Source organism: Podarcis filfolensis, assembly GCF_964270895.1.
Source record: "Podarcis filfolensis genome assembly, chromosome: Z".
Taxonomy (NCBI): Eukaryota; Metazoa; Chordata; class Lepidosauria; order Squamata; family Lacertidae; genus Podarcis; species Podarcis filfolensis.
Window position 1 is genome coordinate 20,875,147 of NC_139617.1, and position 27,551 is coordinate 20,902,697.

The following is a 27,551-nucleotide window of genomic DNA, read 5'->3' on the forward strand; positions in this document are numbered from 1 at the left end:
GCCGACTCTGGGGTTGCAGCGCTCATCTCGCTTTATTGGCCGAGGGAGTTGGCGTACAGCTTCCGGGTCATGTGGCCAGCAGGACTAAGCCACTTCTGGCGAACCAGAGCAGTGCACGGAAACGCCGTTTACCTTCCTGCCGGAGCGGTACCTATTTATCTACTTGCACTTTGACGTGCTTTCGAACTGCTAGGTTGGCAGGAGAAGGGACCGAGCAACGGGAGCTCACCCCGTCTCGGGGATTCGAACTGCCGACCTTCTGATTGGCAAGTCCTAGGCTCTGTGGTTTAACCCACAGCGCCACCGCATCCCTCATAGTCACCCTCGTGAGCTTCTGATAGTCTCCCCTTAATTCTCTGTTGCCCAGATCTTTCAACTGTTCATTATAGGAACTTGGCTTCCAGAACCCTCAGCACTGTCCTTCTTGCTCTGGACATGCCCCAAAGTACTTCTTAAAATGAGGTGCCCAGAAGTGGACACAATGGGTTGCATCCAATGCTAGTCCTACTCAAACCACTGATATTAATGGACATTGTTAACTCAGGTCCATTAATATCAGTAGGTCTCCTCTTGAGTATAATTTACTCCATACTCTTCATGGTTAAGCAGCACTCCAGTCTCTGGCATTTAAATCACACATTGGCTATGTGAGTGTGCGAAGGGGTGTATCTAGTAACCAGAGCACATTTCTACAAATGGTAGATGCATCAACACTGAAAGGCAGTACATAGCCTGCCATTTTACATACCACTGCTGATGAGGTATATTTTGAACTGTTTTTACTGTAGAGCAATTGTGTTTTCTTAGCATATCTTTAGTCCAAAGAACACACACATCCCTTTGGCTTTAAAAATAGTGTAGAGGGCAATAGAAGGATAAAATAAGATGTCAGGCAACAGACAGAATAAGGCTTCTGCAACATGTAATGGTGCAGAAGAGAATCATGTCAGTGGCCCTTGGTTGGATTCTAAAAGTGTGTTCCCATTGTTGTCATTGGAGTATTGGAGGGTACAATAATTTGGATGCTCTGCACCAGCAATGTTGGACTTTTCAAAACTATTGCTGGGTCGCAGCTTGGAAGATAGCTTGGCCATGAAAGATATCCGTCTCAGCACAGTGTTCATGGCCAACAATCAACTGGGTTCCTTGGCCTTTTGTTCTTTCCCCTCCCAACATCAGCTTAATGCTCTACCCAACCCATAGCAACCCTCACAATCTGAGTGACACCCATATTCCCCACTCCATCCCTATATCCAGACAATTTGATTTGGCCCTTGGCCAAGTCTGGTGCACAACCCTACTCCAAACTACAGTGGTACCTCAGATTAATTACTTAATTCGTTCCGGAGGTCCGTTCTTAACCTGAAACTGTTCTTAACCTGAAGCACCACTTTAGCTAATGGAGCCTCCTGCTGCTGCCGCGCTTCCAGAGCACGATTTCTGTTCTCATCCTGAAGCAAAGTTCTTAACCTGAGGTAATATTTCTGGGTTAGCGGAGTCTGTAACCTGAAGTGTATGTAACCCGAGGTACCACTGTACTGTTCCTGTAAACTCAGAGGCACACAGTTGAATGTGAAGGCAACATGAGGGAAGAGAAAAGAAGGTAATATATTTAAGCAACAACACAACGCAGCAGTTAAAATGGGGGAGGGGGCATTCAGAAGGATTTCCCCCAAAGTCCCCTTCTGTGCTCTTGTCTTGCTCTGGGATAAACCAAACAAGTGTGTCGTGCTCCGATAAGGAAATTATGTGTGGCTGGTTGATCTAAATATGCCTTTATGCCAGGTACATCTATTATGAAAAAGCAAAACTGGCATTTTTTATGACTCAGGCTGCTCTTTCATAGATCCCCAGGGCATGAGCCTTTTTGGAAGACATTTACTTAATGGTTCAAACAGTATGGCAGGTGACAATGCAAAGAACACAGAAAGTCACTGATGAAGAACCCAGCTGTCTTGTAATGTGACAGTACACAGTGCATACAAAAGAAAACACGGCTGAACAGCTTCTACACAAGCGTATGCGTGATGGTGAACATCGTGACCCATATTACCAATGAATTTCATGTCTTCCAGTAATTTGGCCACTGCCAGTTGAGGAGATGGAATGGAAGAAGATAAAAATGAATCCTTTTCTGTGGTGCTTTCAGCACAATGCCCTTCTTCTCTAGCAGATATCTATACTCATGTCATGGTTAGCTGTTTTTTTAAACGATTTTGCTGTAAATCTCTGAGTTCCATTCCAATTCCAGCATAAACCCAAATACACTCATAGGAATACTGCCACCATGAGCATTTCCATCAAAGTCTGTCTAAAAAGGTAAAGGGACCCCTGACCATTAGGTCCAGTCGTGGCCGACTCTGGGGTTGTGGCGCACATCTCGCTTTATTGGCCGAGGGAGCCGGCGTACAGGTCATGTTGCCAGCATGACTAAGCCACTTCTGGCAAACCAGAGCAGCACACGGAAATGCCGTTTACCTTCCCGCCGGAGCGGTACCTATTTATCTACTTGCACTTTGTGCTTTTGAACTGCTAGGTTGGCAGGAGCAGGGACCGAGCAGCGGGAGCTCACCCCGTCGCAGGGATTCAAATCACCAACTTTCCTTATTCCTCAGGAGACCATCCTAATTTTTTTCTCCAATTACTCTCCAGCAGTAGTAGTCCAGCTCATCTTGAGGAAGAAGATAGGGACAGGCAGCATTCATCTTTTTCAGCCAGCCCTGTCTTCTCTGCATCCTGGGAACTGCCATAGCTCAGTGGTAGAGCAGCCACTTTGCATGCAGAAGATCCTGCTTCAATCCCTCGCATCTCCAGAGTAGGCTGGGAGAGGTCTCTGTATGAAACTCTGGAGAACCATCAGTAAGTGTAGACAATACTGAGCTAGGTGGATCAATGGGGGTACCAGAGCAGAGGAAGTCTTAGTGTGACCTGTTGTTTTCTTCTGCAGATAAAAGTTGGGTTTTTTAATGCCATAACCGATTCCCATTGTCTACATCTGTGCCCCCAAGTGATCCTTATCTGGTATGAGGACAGGGATGATACTTGCACACAGTGGCCCTATTTTTATCTGTGAAATGCATTGCTTTCTTCTCCTGAACCCACTGTATGGATGTAGGTAGGGGAAAGAGGAGGATGAAAGTTAACTGCAGTTTCAAACTCCTATGCATACCTGTAGCTTGTGCTCACTGGGAGGGAGATGCCATCAATTGGCTCAAAAATTCCAACATATGGCTCAAGATAGCCAACCACGTTAGCTTAATAAACTTCCAATCAACTAGGCACAAATTATGGACTATGGCATCCCCAGTGAGGACAGTTTAGTGGATCACTCATCCACATCTAACACTTTAAGAAACCACTGGAGAAAGCAGATTCCCACTACCCAGGGATGGGGAAACCTGTCGCTCTCCAGATGTGGTTGTACTCTGACCATTGTCCCTGCTGGTTAGGGCTGATGGGAGAGCTACAGGGCAACAAGTTCCCCAATCCCTACTATAAACACAATGGGATGGTCATTAGCTCTGAGGCTTTAACAAATTAAGGAACAAGAAAAGAAAAGAAAAAGGGCAGGTCATAGCACTTGCCAGAGATTATGAAGTTCTAAGAGTGTTTAAAATCTATATGGATCATCATGGCTCCCTGGATTCCCCGGGGTCCTGCATCATTAGGAAAATAAGATCTGGCAAGGTCAGGGTGTTCTGCTCTGCTTGCTCACCCTTACAATTAAATCTTCACAGCCATCCCTATCTAGATATAGGCGCTAATGCTGATGACTCATGTCCAACCTGGCAAATCTTATGCCCTCTAGCCTGATGTAAATTCCTTTGTCTCCCAGGATCATGTCTTAATCTGCTCATCTTCTTTTCCAGTTATCTAATATATCCCCCTTTGGCTATATTACTGGCAACCAACAAAATGTTTTAGGATCGTCAATCAATCTATCTCCTTCCAGTTTCAGCCATGGACCAGTCAGGTTTTAAAAGTTAAGCCCATAATCCCCAAACAAACCAATATAGAATCGTAATCATAGAATGGTTGAGTTGGAAGGGACCACGAGAGTCATCTAGTCCAACCTCCTGCAATGCAGGAATCATTCGCCCAATGTGGGGTCTAACCCATGACCCTGAGATTCAGTCTCCTGCTGTACCAACTAAGCTATATAATATTGGATCTGATGAAAGATTTATTTTTTAATAAATAATGCAGACAAGTTCCTTTCCTTCACATGGTGTTTCAAAGTGCCAACGTGTGATCCTATAACCTACCACAAAAGTTTTATATCCCACCCACATTAAAAAGGTCCCAGGGGCCACTAATCTCTCTATATATTTTGGAAAGTTGTCCGTTCCTTTGCTAAGCATTTGGATACCTCTTATGATATCTGAAGATGGTAGGGGGAAAACCATGTATGCCAGCTTGAGGTCCATGGAGAAATACTGTAAATAATAATATTGTAACCACAGTTTGCATGATGGCTCCTGAGATCAATGAACAGGTTTTAGTCTATATTTGGATACAACTGGATGCCATTTTGAATCAAGAGGACTGATTGAATCTTTCAAAACTGCACTGATATTTTGGTTTCTGATATTCCTGAGCAAATCAGGTTATGAGGCTGCCATAAAGCAAATAAGCATTAAAAACAACTCAGTTAATCTCTGTACAGTGGTACCTCAGGTTACATACACTTCAGGTTACATATGCTTCAGGTTACAGACTCCACTAACCCAGAAATAGTACCTCGGGTTAAGAACTTTGCTTCAGGATGAGAACAGAAATCGTGTGGCTGCGGCGGCATGGCAGCAGCGGGAGGCCCCATAAGCTAAAGTGGTGCTTCAGGTTAAGAACAGTTTCAGGTTAAGAACGGACCTCTGGAGCAAATTAAGTACGTAACCAGAGGTACCACTGTATTAGAGAAGGAGTGTCTTTGTGGACTTATTTTGAATCTTACAATAATATACACCAGAGCAGATGTGCATTAGAGTGCAGAAAATTCAAGATGAGTATATTCAAAACTTTTCACATGGAGGCAATGCATGTGTACACACAAGTCTGTGTTAGGATTTTCACCAACCTATCCATAACAGAAAGAAATAATATAGAACTTCTCTGAGCTTCACCACCTGCTTCAAAACAGACCTTCACACAGATGAAATGAATTCAGGAATGTGTGTGATCATGGCAACATGATGCTTTATATCTGTCTGAAACCAAAATGCCATTTGCCTTATTCTCCCCACTCCTTTTTGTTTAGATTTCCTTCACAACATGAAAAGCCTCCTGCAGTATCAAGGATATGGATGCACAACATTTATCTTCTGAAAGGACATGGGAGGTCCAAAAAAGCACCTCCCCACACATCCAGAGTTTGTCATTATCACACCAGTGTTTTGCCAGGCCTATCATCTGATGCAACTGCTGACATTCAAGTTAAGGTTGCAATGTGCCTTCAAAAATGTTTGGTTTACGAATGAGAAGCAGACTCTAAATTAAGCTCACCATCAACCATTCATGAAACAATGCCTCCCTTTTGTCCAGCCAGTTATTGCATTCACAGTTTACAAATCTGTAAATTTGATCTTACATCCTCTGAAAACATGCAAAATTCACACAACATCAACGCAAGTGGAAGACATAACCTTTCCTAAATGGTGACTTAAACCTCAGTTCAAGATAGTGATGTTCTTACACTTGCCATGACCTAAATAAATTTAATTTTAAGTATTTCAGTTCTTATTCATCTTGTTTATTACACTTACTTGTTGCTTTTTACATGATACTGTCTCAAAGCAACTTAACAAAGTAAGAAAAGAAATATTAAAACCAAATATAATAACAGCAATAAAACAGGAACCTAAAATGTTCATCCATAAATATTAAGAAAAAGGACAGATTCAACCAAACCCTTTAAAGTTGTTTATATAATAACTAGTTGGGGTGCACAGTGATGTGGCCATATTTGCTGATGATATTAAACTGCTCAGCATCATCATGGGACCTGAGCTGCCAGTGACTGACCAGGTATGAGACCTTGGGGTCATAGTGGACAGCTATAGGAAGATGCCAACCCTTTGTGATGCAGCTTTGAAAAAGGCAAATTCCATATTGGGAATCATTAGGAAAGGAATGGGGGGGGGCTGACAGTACCATAATGCCATTATAAAGATCTATGGTGTGACCACACTTGGAGTACAGTGGTGCCTCGGGTTACATACGCTTCAGGTTACAGACTCTGCTAACTCAGAAATAGTGCTTCAGGTTAAGAACTTTGCTTCAGGATGAGAACAGAAATTGTGCTCTGGCGGCGCAGCGGCAGCAGGAGGCCCCATTAGCTAAACTGGTGCTTCAGGTTAAAAACAGTTTCAGGTTATGAACTGACCTCTGGAATGAATTAAGTACTCAACCCAAGGTACCACTGTACTGTATACAGTTCTGGCAACCTTACCTCAAAAAGGATATTGTCGAGTTGGAAGAAGTTCAGAAAAGAGAAACCAAAATGATCAAGAGGATGGAGAAACACTTCTTCAAGAAAAGGTTACAGCTTTGAGTAAGAGGGGGCATGACAGAGCTTGTTGACACCCAATGAAGTAAAATGTCGGAAGATTCAGAGAACACAAAAGAAAGTACTTCTTCACACAACACACTGCAGAATTTGCTCCCACAAGAGGCAGTGATGGCCATCCCCTTGGATTGCTTTCAAAGAGGACTGGAAAAATTCACAGGGGAGAAAGAGATCCATGGCTACCTGTTATGATGGCTGTGCTGTGCCTCCACGGTTGAAGGAAATAATGCTTCTGCATTAACAGTTGTTGGAAAGCACAGACTGCCAGCAACACACACACAAGACAAGAAAGATGGGTATATTTATTAAAACATAACAACTATAGAATTGGGAGAAAAGCAATGACAAACCTAGACAGCATCTTAAAAAGCAGAGACATCACCTTGCCAACAAAGGTCCGTATAGTTAAAGCTATGGTTTTCCCAATAGTGATGTATGGAAGTGAGAGCTGGACCATCAAGAAGGCTGATCGCCGAAGAATTGATGCTTTTGAATTATGGTGCTGGAGGAGACTCTTGAGAGTCCCATGGACTGCAAGAAGATCAAACCTATGCATTCTGAAGGAAATCAGCCCTGAGTGCTCACTGGAAGGACAGATCCTGAAGCTGAGGCTCCAATACTTTGGCCACCTCATGAGAAGAGAAGACTCCCTGGAAAAGACCCTGATGTTGGGAAAGACTGAGGGCACAAGGAGAAGGGGACGACAGAGGACGAGATGGTTGGACAGTGTTCTCGAAGCTACCAGCATGAGTTTGACCAAACTGCGGGAAGCAGTGGAAGACAGGAGTGCCTGGCATGCTCTGGTCCATGGGGTCATGAAGAGTCGGACACGACTAAATGACTAAACAACAACAACATAGAATCTGCCGGTCAATTCAACCAAATTAACCAAAACCAATGAGGTCTGGGAGCTGAGATGCATTGACGGGAAGATTTCCCATCAATCCTGAGCCAGCTGTGAGCCGCATGCTGTGATCATGCAGGAAGGCCTGAGGAAACTCCTCTGACCCTCACTGCCTGCTCCTTCAGTATATGAACCCGACATGCGCACCAAGGCCCTATTGGCCAACATTCACCCCAATGCACCCAACTGGCCCAAAACTACTCTGGCTCTGATATTAGTCAGATATTTTCCAAAATCCACTCAACCACCTGAGCCAAATGCCAATTAACCAAATTCAAACAAAATGCAAGTCAAGCAGACAACACCCAACAGTGGGAAGAAGGTGAGAAAGAAGTGATACATGTCAATTAGTGTCACCCCAAAAATTCCTACTTAATGAAGGCACCTAGCAGAGCCCACACTGGAAAATAGGAGGGTGAGTGTCTTAATGGGTAGACAGAAAAGGGAAGGGAAAATTGCCCCCATGTGGCTGCCTCCTTTGTGGGGGAGGAGGGTGTGGCAAATGAGTCCCCCTCACCATATGGGAAAGGAATGGAATTACAAGTGTGCTATTGCATGGTCCTGCTTTCAGACGTCCCGCAGGCATCTGGTTGGCCACCGAGAGAAGAGAATGCAGGTTGAGATGGGCCCATAGCTGTCAATTGTCCCTTATTTGGCGGGAAAGTCCCTTAGCCCAGCGCCGTGTCCCGCTGCTGTCCCTTATTGATGATGTCCCTTAAATTTCCCGGGTTTCAAAGGAAGCAGCTCCTCTCCCTCCCTCCCTGCCGGCCAGGGAGGAGGGAGGCTCCAACTGTGTTGCTTGGCTCACCCAATAAGGAGTCTAAGAACGACTGGGGGGGTGGAGCTTGCATGCCTTGTGCCGATCAAATCGGCAGCGTTGTCTGGGGACTCGCCTTTGCTCAGCGCTTCCCAGCGGAGAGGTGACGGTGGTTTTCCTTATTGCATCCCCTTTGCTGGGTTGCTGCACTGTGGGAACCACCGCTTGAGGCTTCGTTTGGCTGCTGGCTGGGCTTTCTGCCTTTGGCTTGGAGGGGCTCAGAAGCTGAACATACCTGTGCTTGGAAAATCCCTTATTTTGGCTGCTGATCCCTTATTTTTGAGGCTGCTGGTCCCTTATTTTCAAATCTGTAAGTTGACAGCTATGGATGGGCCACTGGCCTGATCCAGCAGAGTTATCTTTGTTTTCAATGGTGGAGCTCTTGCTTTGCATGCAAACAACAATGCAGAGTTAGGCAGGCCAATAATCTAACTAGATATAATGCTGCTTCCTATGTTAACTCGGTTCTGAATGTTTTACAGCGCAAAGGGCTCTTTTTTCAATGAAAAGGGAAAATAAAATGCCCAGAAAGATTTCAGGCAGAGTTTAATTTCAGCATTTGAACTTCTGCCATATTTGCGTTAGGAGAAAACACTTTCTTTTCTAAGAAGGATATGTTTTCTCCACAGTCTCTAAAATTCATTAACAACTAACAGGATTTTGTGCAAAATGAACTAAAAGACCAAGCACATAACATTCCAGCCCCTAAGGAGAATGGCTTAAAAGGCTGAGTGTATGAAAATGGAAGATGTTGATGCAAAGTGCTCTCAAACAACCATTACCAGCACGCTCACTTTCAAATAGAATGAGGTGTGCAAAATATGTTTTATAAGTGGTCATAAAGTCCTAGTTTCAAAAATCTGCTGCCCTCTTCAGATATGTTTGCATACAAGAGAGATTCTCTCCCCCTCCCTCTCCCTCTCCCTTTCTCTCACATTCCCCAGATTTTTTAAGGTCTTGCATTCTTTCCCATATGAAAATAAAAAGTTGTAGAATAATCCATATTTAATTATTAAAATCAGACCAACACAAGAGAGCCCTTTCCGCAATGTTCCAAATATGTTCCAATATTTTCTACACGTTAAAACTGGGGAGGGGGAAGATACCTTTTGAAAAAATCCACGTAAAGGTTGCAAAATCAAACCTTAGTTTTCATGAGGATTTTATTGGGGTGAGTGAGGATAGATAATGAAGTAGGTTGGAATCAAGACTAAGTTAGTTAAGAACATGAGAACAGAACATGAGAACATGAGACCAAGGGCCCACTCTGTCTAGAGTTCTGTTTTCCCAATGGCCAACCAAATGCCTATGAGAAACCCACAAGGATGACATGAACACAATAGCAACTGAGTCAAATCTAGCCTGCAATGTGGATCTTGAAAAGGACCTGGCCCTCTGAGCTCAAAAACATTCTTCATCTCCCATGTACAGAAAGGAAGGAGTAGGAGGGTCTATTGTTTTCTGAAGAAGCGAGTAACAGATATGGGACCCAAGGGGGCTTACAGATAAAACAGGAACAGCTAAGCTCTCACAGCCATGAATTGTAAACAGAGGTGTTGCGAGGGAGAGGAGCTTGAAGGGAGTGCCTGGAGTGATGTCTCACAGAGTACACAAGACCAAGAGACATGAACGGAAAGGGAGCTGCTGCATTGAACTGCAACATCTGTGCCATTTCTGTCTTCCTGACTGAGAATATGCAAAGCTACACCTGCAGCAATTGCAAGCTGGTTGCCTTGCTGGAAGAAAAGGTACAGCAACTTGAGGATGGCTATCCACACTTTGTGCTATTGGGCAAGCCAGATGAGGAAATTCTATATCAGAGCAGAGTGTCCTGGGACACAGATGCAGGTGGAGTGCCTCAGAGTGGGGGTGGGGAATCGTCCAATGCAGAAGACGAACCACGGGACGAATGTGACACAAAAAAAGCAGGATGACCAGGGGACCTGCTTTGCTGGGAACTGAGGGGCGCGGGAAGCCACCAACTGCTTCCCTTTTAAAAAAGCGGCAAAAAACACCTTTTAACATGGGTTGCCATACGTTCGGGTTTCCCCAGACATTTACCATGGGAATTGAAATTCCCAGCCGCCTTTTCCGCTTGCCCAGGATTTTCCGTACGTATGGCAGTTGGAAGGGACCTGGAGGATCATCTAGTCCAACCCCCTGCAATGCAGGAATATGCAGCTGTCCCTTATGGGGATCGAACAAGCAACCTTGACATTATCAGCACCATGCTCTAACCAACTGAGCTATCCAGATAGTTTTAATTTGTATATGCAAACTGGTGGTGCATGTGTGTGTGATGCATTTCCCTTTTTTCTGGTATTTCTCTTTTAATCTGGCCTTATTATTTGTAACACCAAACTATGGTTTAGCATTATATCTAAACCAACCCCTGGTGAGGGAAACCACCCAATAACAGATAAGCTCATTCTGGGCATTTAAAAGACTAGCACCTGGGGTTGTATGCAGGGACACTCCCTCCACCCCACCCCCAGCAATGAAAAGGACTTCTCTCTTATAGCAGCTCCTAATCTTTGAATAAACATATCTTCCGATGAAGCGAAATGAGCATGAAATGGATTATGTGCTTACATGGCTCTCTTATATCGCTGGACACTCCAGAGTTTGGGAAAGGACTAAATAAGCAGGGCTGCTTGGCGTAATTAATTATGCCACAAGCCCATGACAAATTCAAAGCAGAAGCAAAAGACCAAAAAAGAAAAAGAAAAAAGAAAAAAACGACACATGTCACTCTTAGCAGTACTTAATTCCACAGACCATAGCACAATTATATACTCAGCTGCTCCGATAAGTAGGTGTTAAAAGAAGGAAGAATTACGGTATAACATTCCTCCTAATCATGCCATGCTGGAAATGATGCAAGGAGGGTATAATCACTTTGGCCCAGTGATCTAAGTAAGTGCTGCAACATTTAATTCAGGGATGGTGAACCTCTAGTTCTCCAGATGTAATTTGTTTGTTTGTTTCTACATTTTTATCCCATCTTTCCTCCAAGGGTCTCAAGGTGGAGTACATACATCTCTCCACCTCCCTAATTTTATCCTCATAATAACCTTGTGAGGTAGGTTAGCTTGAGAGACTGGCACAAGATCACCCAGTGAGGTCCTAGTCTGACATTCTTAACTCCCATCAGTCCCAGAGAGCATGGTCAATGGCCAGGAACAATGGGAGTTCTAGATCTTCTGCAGAGCTGCAGGTACCCCATCCTAAATTCAATGGATTGATTGCCTAGATTACTTGAATAATAATAAAAAAAAAACTCTTTGGAATGACCAAACAACCAGGGTTAATTATTGTTTTTAATTTAAGTATTTGGGTTGTGTGGTTTTTTAAATAGAAACCGTAGGTGGCAGACACAATCTTGGATGAGATGATTTCCCCTTCTATTTTACCCACCAGAAAATGCCTCTCCATGATGGTGCCTGCTGCTATGGATCATTTAAAAACAAAAGCACGAGTGCTTCAGAATGAGTCAGATGGATCCAAAAGACAAGAGCTGAAACCAGTGAATTATCCATTCCACTCACAGAAAAAGTCCTTACATGAGCAGAAACTTTGGATCAGGCCCTCTCCTTGGGATTCAACCCAATGTTTTTCTTCATATGCTAATGTCTGCAAATTTAACTAACCAAGTACGCTAAACCTACTTTTTCATGCATGGGAGAAGAGGGTATCTCAGGAAGCTCAAATGTTCGCTCTCTTGTAATTGGCAGCCAATGCAGTTCCTCTACAACTGTTGCTGGACTCATCCCATCAGCCCCCAGAGTGGTGGGATTTTTAGTGGGTGGGTGTATTCTGTGCCATGTCATTGACGAATAATAGTTCATTAGTGCTGGATTAATACCAGACCCTCGACACAGCACACAACTTCATTAGTTGTTCTGTGATGCTTCCCTAATATTCTTGCATTATTGCTGTCCAGAGGACACAATTTGCATAACATGAGACATGCAAATCTCTGTAGACACGCAAATCTCATAATGGATACTAGAATTTAAATAGCTTCATCATATAATGCCTCTTGCCACAATGGGAGAAAGTTTGACCAGGTAAGCTATATGTCTACCCAGTTTAGCATCAAGGACAAACACTTGATAGGCAACTTCCAAGGCTCCTTTTCTCCCTCTTATTCAAAGAGTTTAACTGGCCTTTGAACAGATAACCCTACAAACTTTTGAGGACCCCATAAAAAATAGAGGCTGGAGTAGAAGATTAACTTTGTAATGGTACATCCAGACAGTGCCATAGCTACAGGAGGCTAGCTGGGTTTTTTTGCCCCGGGTGAAGCCTCCAGAGGGGCGCCACTGATGCTCCCAGCCTGTGTGTGAGGGGGGGTGTCAAACTGGGTCTTTGACACAGGAAAAATAAAGCCAAGTTTTGCCAGTTCATCAGGTACATGAACTGACCCGGACCCCAAGATCATCATTTGAGACACTTCTTTATGTACCCCCTCCATAAGAGGTCCAGAGGATGACAACATGAAAATGGGCCTTTTCTGTGGTAGCTCCGTGTTTGTGAAATGTTCTCCCCAGGGAGGCTCAGCTGGCACCTTCATTACATATCTTTGGGCACCGGGCAAAAACACTTTTTCTCTCGGGCCTTTGATGATTAAAGGATCTATGACTTTTTTAATAGTGTTGTGTATTCTTGTGATTCTCTGATGAAGAGATGATGATGATGATGATGATGATGATGATGATGATGATGATGATAGCTGGTTCTCTCTAAAGTAGGCCACTCAAACTGCCTGTGACACCTTCAGTCACTGTGATGAAACATGCTTTTTAACCCACATGCACAATGGACAAACAAGCATTAAATGGTAGGTAGCATGTTGTAACACAGACACACAATAGCAGCCACTTATAACAATATTTGCCTGTTCAAGCTTCTGAATTACTCAGCCTCTTTATGTCAAGCTTCAGATCATAGTTAATTGCTTTCTATTGAATTTGGCACTTAGGTAAGTGTCAGAATGTGCTGAATGTTGCTGGTGGGGGGTGGGGAGAGAGAAGGAAATATAGCTATTTTAAATCTTTCAATTCTACCCGCCATGTGTCCCTTGATGGTTCTGAGAATTAAACAAATTAATCACAGGCCGAATAACAACAAAACTAGGAAAAAATAGGAGATTAATCCCTTGCTTAAAGCACATTTTATTCAGCAAAAACTAAACACACCATGTTAAAAATCGTCAATGTTCTTCAGCTGGTGTGAGCGGGAGGGAGGAATGATGTTTTAATAGTGCTACATTATCAAGCAGGTTAACATTAATATCCTCAGGTAAGACAACAAATAGGAAGGCCATCTGCATGGGGAGAGAAACCATGCCTTATGTCTGATAGAGGCTAGTGATGAAATTGATAATTATCTGATTCAACTCCACTACAAAGCAAGCTCCATTTCCCCCAGTACAAACTTGGTACCTTGAGCATTGCAATGGTAGGGACCCAAGGAAACGTAATTTCCCCAGGGTTTCCAAGTCCTCAGTTTGTACATCAGGTACCTTGCAAACTAACCACGGTAGGACTACTTTTACTTGGGATACTACTGAACATGCTGCAATATTAAACACAGTGTTGGATTGAGAAGCCTAGCCCTCTGCTTCGAAGTGAGACTCCCAATGTAATGTACAGCTCTTTTTCCCTCACCCACCTCAGAAAAGTGTTTTGTTTTGCAACTATGTTAGTTACAGATATAACTTAGGCTGCCATTTTGGAGAAAATAATAATTTTATAAAACTGTCTTTTGATTATTCTGTTTTCTTTTGAGTCTATTGTCTAGCTAAACTAAAGGGACCTGTACAAGCCTTTTACAGCACAGAACCAGCTGCTTTTAGCTCCTGTACATAGTGAATAAGCACTGAAAAGAATAAACTGTTAGAATCTATGGAGGCCATTGAATGCATGAAAAGAGAATCAGCTAGGCATGGCAACTGCGATTAATCTTGAATTGTTTTGTAGACTGATGGAAGACTTTTAATGAACAGGAAAATTAGTCAAAGTCTTAATAAAGAAAGACACTGAAAAATGTTTATATGTAACCACGCAATATTATGATAAGGGCTGATCTGAAGAGTCAAATGATGTTGATTGGTTCAGGATGATGACATTGAGTTGTAACTACAGTGGTACCTTGGGTTAAGAACTGAATTCATTCCGGAGGTCCGTTCTTAACCTGAAACTGTTCTTAACCTGAGGTACCACTTTAGCTAATGGGGTTTCCTGCTGCCGCCAGGCCATCGACATGCAATTTCTGTTCTCATCCTGAGGTAAGGTTCTTAACCTGAGGTACTATTTCAGGGTTAGCGGAGTCTGTAACCTGAAGCGTCTGTAACCCAAGGTACCACTGTATTAAGATTGCTGATATCCTTTGACTGGTGAACTGTCGACATGTGTAATCTGGTCATGTATAAACGCATTGCTTTGGATGTGCTTGCTTGCAGCCTCCTTATTTTTGACGCCGTCCTATGCTCATTTCTATTTCACTGAAGGCTCATCTTTTCACTTGGAGCCTACATCCTTTTCCTTTGGGTTTCTGTGAGCATAACCTCTAGTCTAGGAACCCGCCCCCCCTTTTTTAATTTCCCCAACAGCCACTCAGTTCAATGAAACTTAGTGGATCTATCATCAGAGTTTTAATTAAATCTATATGTTTGCATATGAAGAAAAACAGCTTTTCCTCCTCCTTTTCATTTTAAAGACAATGCTCCCATCTTATGCTAACAGCAAAGCATTCAAACTGGGGCACAACCAAGAGAGGGCACATCTGCTACTGTAAGTGACGCATGTTTAGCTGTAGGCACATGAATGCAGGGAAAGCGGCGCATACCAACCAAGGCAGCATCTGCACCAAACACACTCCGTTTTTTCTTGACTGCCTATTTAAGATGAAACGGTTTTGATGCTCACAAAAAGACTGATCATGAAACTACCCTTACGTACTAAACTCAGCTAACAACAAGAAGGCAGAGCCCTACTCGCGATCATTACCCAAACCCTTACAAGCTTATTTTTATTATTATTATTTATGTAAAATGATACACGTGTAATCATCTCACATGGACAGAGGATTTTAGAGCCGCTCAAACTGAGAGGAAGATGAGCCTGACCCCATTTGGAGAAATAGCAGCTGCGGGGAGCTTCTCTCTTGCTCCTCACTAGGAAGAACTTGGCTCCATTATAGGGATGGCTGAATGTGTCAGTTCTGGTTTCTCTCAGCTGCTCATTTTCGCCATCTTAAGTTCATGTCCCCAAATTTCCACCTCAGTTTATTAACTGCCTTTTAAAAAAATATTCATGAAAATTCATTTGCACTTTGATGCTAATTTCTCCTTATCTATATACTTTGGTAGAGGGACACGGGTGGCACTGTGGGTTAAACCACAGAGCCTAGGACTTGCTGACCAGAAGGTTGGCGGTTCGAATCCCTGTGACGGGGTGAGCTCCCATTGCTCGGTCCCTGCTCCTGCCAACCTAGCATTTCGAAAGTACGTCAAAGTGCAAGTAGATAAATAGGTACCGCTCCGGCGGGAAGGTAAACGGTGTTTCTGTGCACTGCTCTGGTTCGCCAGATGTGGCTTAGTCATGCTGGCCACATGACCCGGAAGCTGTACACCGGCTCCCTCGGCCAATAAAGCAAGATGAGCGCCGCAACCCCAGAGTCGGTCACGACTGGACCTAACGGTCAGGGGTCCCTTTACCTTTACCTTATATACTTTGGAAAGTGTTCTGTAGTTCGTCTGTTCAGACCCCTTAGGGACACATGCTAGAGGTGTGCAGGGTCAGCAATGAATGAAAAAAAATTGCTTTGTACAGTAGGCTATATTCTACCTACCCCTCCATCCACACAAGCAGGAAATGTCCATCAGAGATCAAGGACACATTCCAGGCAGGCAACACCACAAAAGGCAGGTGTGACACAAGACCAGCGAGGGGTGTGGCCTCTGGAGAGTCCTGGGGGCCAGGCAAAGAGAAATGGAGGGCCACACTTGGCTGAGGCTCCACATTCCTGTTTAGATGTTGCATATTTTAAGGAGAAAGAAATGGACAGTTTTGTAAATATTTCTTTATTGTGCCCACCAGCATCTTGATAGGAAAATCAGTAACTGTGGCACTTTTGTGGGGGGGGGGCCTTTACTGAAAGAGGGGTAATGCATGAGGCACAGGACTCTTGGGATGAGATTAATCTTCACACGCATGGGAACCGAGTGCTCACAATATTACATTGGTGGATAAATTCCTTTGTTTTGCTTTGCTTTGTACAAGCTTGTAACTGAAATAACTCTCTGTGGTTACGTTTGTTGTTTATAGTGTTTAATAAAAATAATAAAGAATTCGTTTTTTTAAAAAAAAAAGGAGAAAAGAAAATGCCTATTTATACTGTAGTGATGTGCAATGCAGCAGGGAGTGACACTTATTCGTGATCTTTTCAATACATTCTAATTTACCTTGATCAGAAGCACCTCTCAAGAGCTCTCACTTTCGCAACCTCCTCATCTTTTCTGGCACCTTATAGCAAACATCATGACACCTTTACTACTCTTGGGAAGAAAGAGAAACTGCCTGTGAAAGGACATCTCTCCTCCAAAGATTCTGTCCTTAGCCCACTCGGCTCAAGATGTACAAAAAGGATGCCTTCAGAACAAACAAGTTATCCTAGCACATTAAACACAAAAAGTGTTTTAAAATAATGTCAATAGCACTCAAAACACCAAGTGTAGATATGTTGACCCACATGAAGAAAAAACATAGCACTTAAATGGGTTGTTGTTTTTTTGCAATTCAGGAGGATAAAATCCCGCAACCTTTTATTATTAATACTTAATGGAACGTGAAGAATTCAGCTGCATAATTTTTTTTTTCCTTTCTTTGCTCAGTTGTTTGGCATAGAAGACCTCACACAAAGCATATCATTATTAATTTTATCAATATTCCAATGTTGCTCCAAGGAGCTCAAGGATCTTCCCCCTTGTCCCACGGTATCTTCACAATAGCCCTGTTCGGATGTTAGCCCAAGGGGCAGTGAATGGCTCAGGTTTATTCAGAAAGCCTGAGAATGGATTCAAACCCAGGTCACGCTGGGCATTATGCTAACGGCACCACCATGCTGAGCATCTATTGCTTGCCATAAGTGGACTATGAGCATAATATCTAAACCCTAACTATTTCAACAGAAAAGAAAGGCTGATTAACATGGGAACCTGCCTTAAAGCAATTCAGATTGGTGGTTCCTCTAGCTCAGGGTTTCCCAGACTTGGGTCTCCAGCTGTTTTTGGACTACAGTTCCCATCATCCTTGACCACTGGTCCTGCTAGCTAGGGATGACGGGAGCTGTAGTCCAACATCAGGTGGAGACCCAAGTTGCTTAATACTGTCTCTTACTTAATACTGTCTACACTGACTGGAAGCAGCTCTCCAGAGTTTCAGACAGGAATATTTCCCAGCTGAACCTGGAGATGCCTGGGATTGAACCCAGTACATTTTGAACAAAGAGCCATGTGCTGCACCACCGAGCTACAGCACTTCCAAAGCATGAAATACTCATAGGTTGCCATCCCTAGTTGTATTTGAATATTTTGGTCTTCGTATATTACTAGTATTATTGAATGTAGCATTTCAAATGCAGCCCTCCAGGCCTCTCCATCTGGCACTCATTCTGGTCTTCACTTACCTGATAGGGGAAGACAGGTGACCTTCACTGGCCTCTTTTAAAAGATATCCTTTGGTGATAAGTGAGATTACCTTTGTACCTGGTCCAGAAGCTGCAGCTGGTGAAAAATACTGCATCTAGACTGTTGATGGGAACTGACTACCATCACCACATAGCTCTGGTATTTTTAAGCTTGCACTGGCTACTCAAATGAAACTGGGCCAGGTTCAAAGTTCTTGTATTAATTTACAAGGCCCTTGGGTCCAGGATAGCTTGAGGACCCCCCTGATGCTTCTCATCCTTGATCAATCTCTGAGATCTTGTGGGGAGACTCTGTTGGTCTCCCATGGCTCAGATACACAACTTTTACCCACCAGAAACTCTGCATTTAGTATTCTGGGCCGAACTCCTTGGAAGCTCCTCAGCTCAGATCAGGCCAGCCCACTCTCTGTTGAATGTCAGACACTTGATGAAGACCTTTTGGATAACAATATAGTGGTACAACAATAAAACTGCTAGTGCATTTTTGCAAAGCTAAGCAGGGTCTGGTATGGTTTCAGATTGGATGGAGTACCACGTGTTGAAATTCATGCATTGAAGGGGGCTGGACTAGACAACCATTAGGGTCCATTCCAACTCAACAATCATATGATTCTATTTCAGCAGGCATTTTAAGCAAGTTTTCTGTTTTTAGCATTTAAGTAATTGCATCCACAGTATGCTTTTGATTATCATTATGTGCACCACTTAGAAAACAGTTGACATAAATAAATAAGATGCTATGGCGGATCTCCTTCCACTTGCACACCCAGTTTTAGCAAACTGAAGACGCTTGGGGCAAATTCCCAGGATGTCGGAGAAGAATAAAAATTGCTGATGTTCAATACGATCCGTGTAATGTGACAATGTCATTTCTGCAATTAATTACAGAAATTACATGTTGTGCAATTTTACTACAGTGGACAGGAAGACGAATAATGTAGTCCTTGGTGGAACATAAACTGCAGTGGAATTGAAACAGTTCTGTATGTGACAAATACAGGGCAGAATAGAAAACAAAGCCTTATATCCACACCCACCAGACACGCCTTAGGTCCCTGATTCAGGAAAAGCTTTAGGATTTGAGTTCCTAGGCCTATATTCTGTCATGCCACACTGTGAAGTCAAGATATCCTTGCCCCTGGCAAGCTTTGCAAGGGGGCTTCGCACACTTTCTAAGGCAAGGCTGCACAGCTTGCTAAATACCCTGTGGCAGATGCACCCTTTATATTGGTTGGTGCTGTCAACAGTTCACAGTTGTCTTAAGCTGTTCTTTTATTACATATGCCTTTCAGTATTTGTCTGCTTGTTTCCTTTTGAAATCTTGCCAAAAATTATTCATTGGCAGCATGCAAACATCCCAGTAATCTATTAGTAACAGCAAGCCAGGCTAGATACTCCAGTCACACACAAAAAAAATGTAGGAAGCAAGCAGTGTTTCTTTTCTTTTACAAATATATAAAAAGCTATCTATTGCATTTTTGTAGCCTTTTTTTTAAAAGCCCACTCAAATCTGAGAGGAGATGCAGAATAGAAAGCATGACTACTGGAAATTATTTTTTAAGAGTCATCAACATTGTCGAGTCAAGCAGCCTCTTATTTACTCCCACACTCTCTCAAACACACTTACTTTAAACTCATCATCTCATTTCTAATACTCTAAGTCAAGATGATAAAAGGTAAAAATCAGACATTCTGGCACTTATAAGTGCTTTTCTTGGGGCTGATTCATATCTTCATGAACACTAACGGGATTAATTCTTTGCTTGGTCATTGGCAGCACACAGCACTCCTATGGCAGCTGCACAGATTCCAGGACTAACTGTGGCTCTGACACCTGCCCTGACAGCTACCATTTTAATGTTCCACGATGCCCTTGACACAGTGTAGCCCTGAAGCATTGTGGGATATATAAAGGGCAGCAATGTCCACTGGGGTTAATCTGTATCTGTTCCTGTTCTACTTCGGTTTTGCATTTCTCCCCTATCCCTGTCCATCCATTTCAGCTTCTTCTCTTCCATAAAAGGTCCCTGAGAGAGAGGCAACATCATGGCATTGCATCTCTCCCAAAGTTTTGGCTCCGTTTCCAAGACTGATCTGTATGCCGAAATTCTGATCCACACAATGGTCTGGATGTGCATAAAGTTCAGCAACAGATTCCTCAAGCTTCTCTGCTCACAATTTCCTATTAGGCCTTCGTGCAATGCTGTACATTGCAGGAAATATAAATTGCAACCCCAACACGCCCGGTAGTGAATGCAGCACTTCATTCACCCGTTAGCCCCCTGAGGCTCACAGATACAGGAGAAGGCCAGCAAAGAGAGTGTTCTTCAACAGGCCCCTAAAACTGGAGCTGGTCCTGAACACAGTACCCTTAGAATTGTACATCCTTCACTTACCGACTGCACCATCAAGTGATTCCATGTGCAGAAGAGCCATTACATCACAAATTTATATGGCTCACACAGCACCCCAAACACCATAAATACAAACACTTTCACCTTCCAGTTCTAGCTCCATGGCCCTCAGACATTTGAGAGTGGCAGTGGCCCTGAGAGTACATTCTGTGAGACGATTCCTAGGTTATGGAATTCCCTCTCCATACAGATGCATCTGGCACCTTTATTCTACAGTTTCAACCACATGCTGAAAACCTACCTCTTTACCCAGGCCTTTAACAACTGAGATGTGTGTTTTCAAGACACACCCTATTTTGTAATTCTGACTGTAATCTGTTTTTATTGTTTTTAATAGCGAATTTTAGATTGCTGTAACCTGCTCTGGGACCTGCTGGTGAAGGCTGGGTAATAAACTTAACTTTTATTATTATTACACAGCAGTTGAGGCAAGCGAGGAAGGGACACAACTCTGCGGTGAAGCTGAAGAGCCAACTGTCAGTCAGTTGGACCCATTTGTCCATTGAACTAAATGGACAAATGGGTCCAACTCCGTTTTAACTCATATACATGGGTTGCTATGATCCTAATACAGTCTTTACAAAGATGGCCTGGGTTGAGCAGTACACTTTTTAATCATACCTCCTTTACCCTCTCCAGAGCTATTCCAGGATTCATCTGCTGAATCATTCTGTACATGTTAATTTTCTTATTTGTGGACAAATATTCCACACTGCAAGTGTATCTGTCAAAGCCACAAAAGCTCTGAGGCTGTGAGCTAGTTTTAATGAGTCCCTAAACTAGTTTATCTTGGGGGGGGTGTGCCTGAAATTATTCTGCTTTGTTACCACTACTGAGGGCATAGGAAGCTGCCTTATAACGTGTGTCTTAGCCAGTATAAATTATTTTGACTGGCAAGTAACCCATTAAGAGTCTCAGGCAGAGGCCTGTCATTTCATTTCCTCCTCCCTTATTAGCCTCTCTAAAAGTGTCTAAAATCTGGTGCGGAGCCTCTTCTCTGTTTCCCAACTAAGGTGGAAGCATGACTGGCTAGACCGATAACTCTCTTAGTGGCTGCACTCAGCTTGTGGACTACCTTGCACCATGATGTTCATTTGGCCGCCTCCCTTGCTCCTTTCTGGCATTTGGTGAAGATTTTTCTGCCATGCACATATTATTTTCCATAATAAAGTGTGTTTTCACCTGCTGAACCTGTGTCAGGGAAGCTGCTAAAGTCTATGTATGGCTGCCCCATGTGGTGACCTACTGAACTGCAACTAGCAGCCTTCTTGGTGATGAACCTTCTGGATGGACTCAGCTCATCAAGACTGACCATTGGATTTCTCTGGGTGGACAGAGTATAAAGTTGAGCTTCACTAGCTGAGCTTTGCCTGAACGGCTCCCTGAGCTCTGGTCTTTCCCCATATCCTTGCTTGTGCTTTGAGGCCTGGACTTCTGCCATGCTGTATGATCCTGCTGCCTATCTGACTCATCCTTCTGTCCTGACTTCCTCTTGTATCTTGATTTCCTGTTTGCTCTATGACCTCAACTCCTGGTTTGTCACATGGCCCTGACTTACTCTTCAGTTCTGACTAAGGGCTCATCCAAAGTTTTTGTGTTGTTTTTTTAGGCAGAGGTGTCCAATTGGGGTTTTTTGGTCCCAGAACTTTCACCAGGGAAACCAGCATTTTACTATGGATTTGGAGCAAATGGCAATCCACAGAAAACCTGATTGCCATTTGCTCTGATTCAGCAGTCTTCATGGGGAAAGCGCCAGGACAAAAAAAACCCTCCACCACAACAACACTTGGATGTGGACCTTTAAAGCCCAGACCTGTGCCTAGAAACGTCACACCCAAGGAAGTCTGGATGAGCCCTAAATGTGGTGCTGTGCACAGTCTGTCTGATGAGAAACATAATTAGCGTGCACCTGGGAGAAATCCTTTGTAAGGTAGCTTATAGCTGTTAGAATAGCATAAATAAATGTTTCTGTGTCTGTCCAATGCTGGCAAGACTGCCAAGAGTATGTGAAATTGCAGGGCAGCTAAAGATTTCTGGGTAGAATTTAACAGGGTATTGAATAAATAATGGGTTTTAAAATTATATTTATAGCAATGTTTTGGGATTATACAAACCACCTGATTATCTGCTGTTGCTAAAAGCTTGGTTTTTCATAGCAAAGAAGTGGTGGGCAAAATGCCCAAGGTTGGAAAACTGTACCCCCCGAAACATTAAACTTATTAAGCAGCAGCATAACTTGCCGATTGAAAGTAGCCTTATTATATACAAACACAAATGCATACATCCTAAAAGCTAGTACACACACACACACACACTATTTCTTTATGTTGTCTAGCAAATTCATCCCCTGCACCTGTTAGAAGAAACTGTTCTGTCTTCATCGTGGCTTAAAAACACAACCATCTCAAAGTAACCATCAAACTGTAGGATGCCCCTTTGGCATGTTTCCCAATTCCCATAGACCAATATTTGCATGGGCACCATCACAGGTGACCATTATTGATTAGTCTTTCTACGTGCATTTTAGTATAGGGGATGCTCGGGTTGCAAACGTGATCCGTGTGGGATGCACGTTTGCAACCCACAGCATTCGCAACCCACATCTGCGCACGTGCAGGTTGCAATTCAGCACTTCTGCGCATAGCGCGATTTAGCACTTCTGCGCATGCGCGACTGCCGAAACCTGAAAGTAACCCATTCCGGTACTTCCAGGCTTCAGCGGTCCATAACCCAAAAAAACACAACCTGAAGCGTCTGTAACCTGAGGTATGACTGTATCTCTCTTTCAGCTAAGTTGTGTGGATGCCTGATAAAGACATCATTGGTTTGTTACCTGTTGAAGCAGTCCCTCCCTAAGGCCCCACTATTACAAACTTAATTGTTAATTATATACACACACAAGAGAATTTTTACAAATATTTCTGTCAAACTACAGTACAGCTATGTTGTTGTTTCTGTCAGAATTTGCGTCATTTACATGTTGTCACAATGAACAGCATGCGTGCTTTGGTTTTCATCACATTGCTATCATGCATAAACATCTTCAGAGTTCAGGATGTTTCCAGTATTAAGCTACTAACAAGGTGCAGAATTACTACCCCTCCACTGATGTGGTGTAGGCTCCTCCTCTTATCTTTATTTCCTGTTTATATCCCATCACATCTCACACACAGCTATATGTCCCTCTCTGTCTTTTACCCTGGAGAGCAGCGGTTCCAAATTAGCTAAGTACTGAGGACCCCCTGCTTTTTTCAAAAGCCAAGCTATGGATCCCCTACTTCTGAAAATTTTGATATCTCCATGGAAGTTTTTGTTGTGTGAATGGAGTCGTGGACCCCCTGGGGTCCATGGACCACCAGTTGGGAACCACTGCTGTAAAGTATGTCCATTTGCCCTTCTCTGGAGGGCGGCTTTGCAGGCGGGCTCTGAGACACTCTCGTGAACTGGCCGGATCGTACCCTGCCTCCAAACTGACCAATGGCAGCAGGGCCTTGTGGGCGTTCGCCTGGGCGTGGGATCAACTGCCCAAAGGTGGCACTTGGCCTCATGCCCAGGGCCAAGATCAAAGGTGACCTGCCAGGCCATTCGGCCTCTTCCTCCTTCGCCTGTTCTCCAACCCACCCTCCCCCAGTTCAGGGTTTTTTGCTGTTGGTACGGCCTTGCTATGGACTATGTTGGTCACCATATTTTGGGGCGAGGCTAGAATTTTCCCCATTTGGCAAACTGGCACTGGCTATTTGGTTTTTCACCTACCTCATAGCAATTGTCACAACTTTGTAAGGCGGTTAGGGACTGGGTAAGCCTAGAAATTGAATGAAGGGGAGGTTGTAGCTTCTGCCTGCCCCTCCACGGGTAAATGTATCCTGTTAAAAGGATCCGGGAGAAATGGCTCCTGTCCAACACCCAGACAGGGACTAGGGCCAGCCCACTCCTCCAACAGGAACCACTTGGGGGACGCCCCAATTTGACATAGGTCATAGTGTGTTTCCCTGTTGGTTGGCTTCACCTTTAGAGATAGTGCCAGCAGACTGGCTGGCATGAGATACACAGTGGCTTATCCCAATGCCTATGGCCAAAACCTACACATCTGTAACCAATAAAGTTGTGGCCTTATTTGATCACATAAATCCAACATACGGTGTACTGTCTGATTATTTAATCCTCAGGGAACAGGGTGATCATGGGGCCTCACCACGGAAGTATCCCTGGATAGTTAGCATTGGCTGTTTCCGTTCCCACAGATTACTGTCCCCCTCCCTTCCATATTTATTATTTTCCCCCATCATGGCACAGAGGCTTCTAGGATTGCCAAATAAGCAGCCCTATTTATTTGCAAAAAAAAAAAAAAGGCACTCCTTTCTTTTTTTGCAAAAACAGCAACAACACCTTTTTTGTTATGAGGTTAAGAATATTTCAGAGAGAAAACCCAATGGCATTTTTTTTTGCCAAATTTCTTTATTGTGTATCAAATTTATATCCCAACTGTCCTCCCAAAGGAGCCCCAGGGTGGCAAACAAGTGATCAAACAATCAAGCCAACCACAGATGCTGCCTTGAGCTCCTGGGAAGAAAGACCAGACATAAATGTAGTCAATATGTATCATAATTGCCCCGCTAATAATAACAATGGGTGAATAAGAATTATTGGACTACAGAATATCTGAATGATATGCATGTTCAATTCAGGCTGATCTATCTGGGCATATGGGACACTGCCCCAAAAACCTTCATCTGCCTTCAGCCTGCCCCCTACCTGCTGGCCTTGTTTACAACCAGCTCTGAGAGCTGGCTCGGCCTACCAGCTCTGCTTCTGTAGAACTCAACAAGGGGAGCAAAGGGACAAGAGTATAATTTGTTGGCTCCACCTATTATTGGTTCTGGCTCCACCCACTGCACACATTAGAGGTGATTCCTATTTCAGTAAGGCTTTGAGTTTGCCTTGATAATGGTTAAGCATTTATCAGGCATTTGCATAAGACTATATATATCTCGTTATTAGAATCACATCTGATAGCAAGCAAAGATTCAGGCTGTGTGTGTGTGGCAACACCCAACAAGAAACCCCATAGGACCAGAGGAGGAAAACAGTCTGAAGACATATTAATGGAATAATCAAGCTTTTGATGCCGTCAGGGAGAGTCTGGCAGCAACAGAAATCATTATTAATATGAGGCAAAGTTTCTTATAAAGACTACTGCCCCCCACAAAAAACCCCATTTCAACTCCCTGTGAAGATCTCTTCTGAGTATTGCATGCTCGGGTTTTTTGTTTGCAGACTCCGAGTGACAAATTTTTATGAGTCAAAGCTATCCAGCAAGCAAGGAGATAAATCTGCTTGGTTTTCTAAGGAAGCAAGAGGTAGGGGTTGGGGAAAAACCCCCAGAAGCAGAATCTTTTGCAAACTCACATCTACATTCACTGTTTCTGTGTGCTTTGATTCAACACAAGCCTTGAAACAAAATAGGCATTCCTTCTTACTAATGCTTTAAGGCTGTAACTACATGCTGACCTACATCAGGGGTAAGAGCCTCAAGCCAAGGGTGACATGTGGCCCCTCGGGCATCTCTGTCTGGCCTAAGGGACTAGCACAAGGCAATGTTCCTTCTGCAACACAGTGCTGGGGTCCTGCCTCCCTTTCCCCATATGCAAGATAGATTGATAAACTTTATTCGCAATAGCCAACTGCCATAGCAACATAAAACAAGCAATATATACAAATAAAATATATACAAAATAAAAAAAACAGCAATGGGTAAAAAGGACAAGCAAATGGCCAAGATTATTGTTCAGATAGTGACCCTTAATCTCATTGCACCCTCGATAAACCTAGCAACCTTTTCCCCATCTGCAATCAGTAGAAAGCTCAACGTATTTAAGCACATATATCAACAAATAAATGTATTATATAGTTTATTACAGGGGTTGACAACTTGGCACCCTCCCCCAAATGTTGTGGGTTACAACTTCCACTGGTCCCAGCCAGCATGGTCAATAGCCAGAGATGATGGGAGTTGTAGTCCAAAACATCTGGAAGACACCATGTGGGCTACTCCTGGTTTATCATGCAGTACAGGGGTCAGCAAACTTTTTCAGCAGAGGGTCAGTCCACTGTCCCTCAGAAATTGTAGGGGCTGGACAATATTTTTGTGGGGAGGGGGAATGAACGAATTCTTATGCTCCACAAATAATCCAGAGATGCATTTTAAATAAAAGCACACATTCTACTCATGTAAAAACACACTGATTCCCGGACTATCTGTGAGCTGGATTTAGAAGGTGATTGGGCCGGATCCAGCCCCCGGGCCTTACCTTAGTTTGCCTACCCCTGATGTAGTATTTAATTATAATGAATTCATTCCTAACTATGAGTGTCAGTTCAGCTGACAGATAAATTTACTTTACGACATAACAAAATTATGTATCATTGTAGTCTCTGCAAGCATTAGCTACTAAAATTAAGAAGAGAAATTATCAACTGTTTGCATAACCCAAACAAAAAGTCATTCATTATGAAAAATTATGAATCACTTCATATTTAAATAGGTATAGCCTACTTGAATGACTTATTGCTTGCTCTCTTTTTTTCTTTGTGAACTTATGAGTTAAATGATCAAAACAGATTTAGATAGCAAGTTTACTTTATTCTGAGAGCATAAGAGCATTAACATTTCTTGCCCTGTGGTAGATCAACTTAGGTGATCCTTTCTCAGTTCCAGTTAACAAAAAGTATGCTCACCCGATGCAACTGATGTCAGGATGCAACTAATCATTTTTAGAGTAATGCATATTTGTAGAAATAGATTTTTCAGGCCTGTGGCATATATTTGGAATGAAACAAAATCAGGGATGGAATTTGTAGTGCTTGTGACAGACCCATTCCTTGATCCAGACCAGGATATCGGAATGCTCTGAGCTATGCGTAGACTCGTTCACGACAGGATTTACAGCAAGTAGACAGAAGTAAGAGGAATTCTGGAAGAAAGAACATCACTCTGCGTGTAGCTCTAAGCAAGGAAGGAACTCAAAAATTAAACCGTTCATCTTTAAATCATAGTCTTACTCCAGATTCTTATTTCCAAGACTCTGAGGCCTCTGAAGAGGAACACAACACAATTCTAATTCAGAAAGAAGGTAGGGCCAT

The 27,551-nt window shown here is 43.3% G+C and overlaps 1 protein-coding gene and 1 long non-coding RNA gene across 3 annotated transcripts in view; one reads left to right on the forward strand and one right to left on the reverse strand.

Annotated features, from left to right (window-relative positions):
- LOC310754211 (connector enhancer of kinase suppressor of ras 2-like) overlaps positions 1–27,551 on the reverse strand; it is a 324,198-nt gene that overhangs the window by 213,273 nt on the left and 83,374 nt on the right. The gene's annotated exons all lie outside the window — the stretch shown is intronic.
- On the forward strand, positions 554–5,867 carry LOC310754353. The gene is made up of 3 exons (XR_014543740.1): positions 554–761; positions 2,653–2,859; positions 5,255–5,867. It is a non-coding gene; the product is annotated as an uncharacterized lncRNA (long non-coding RNA).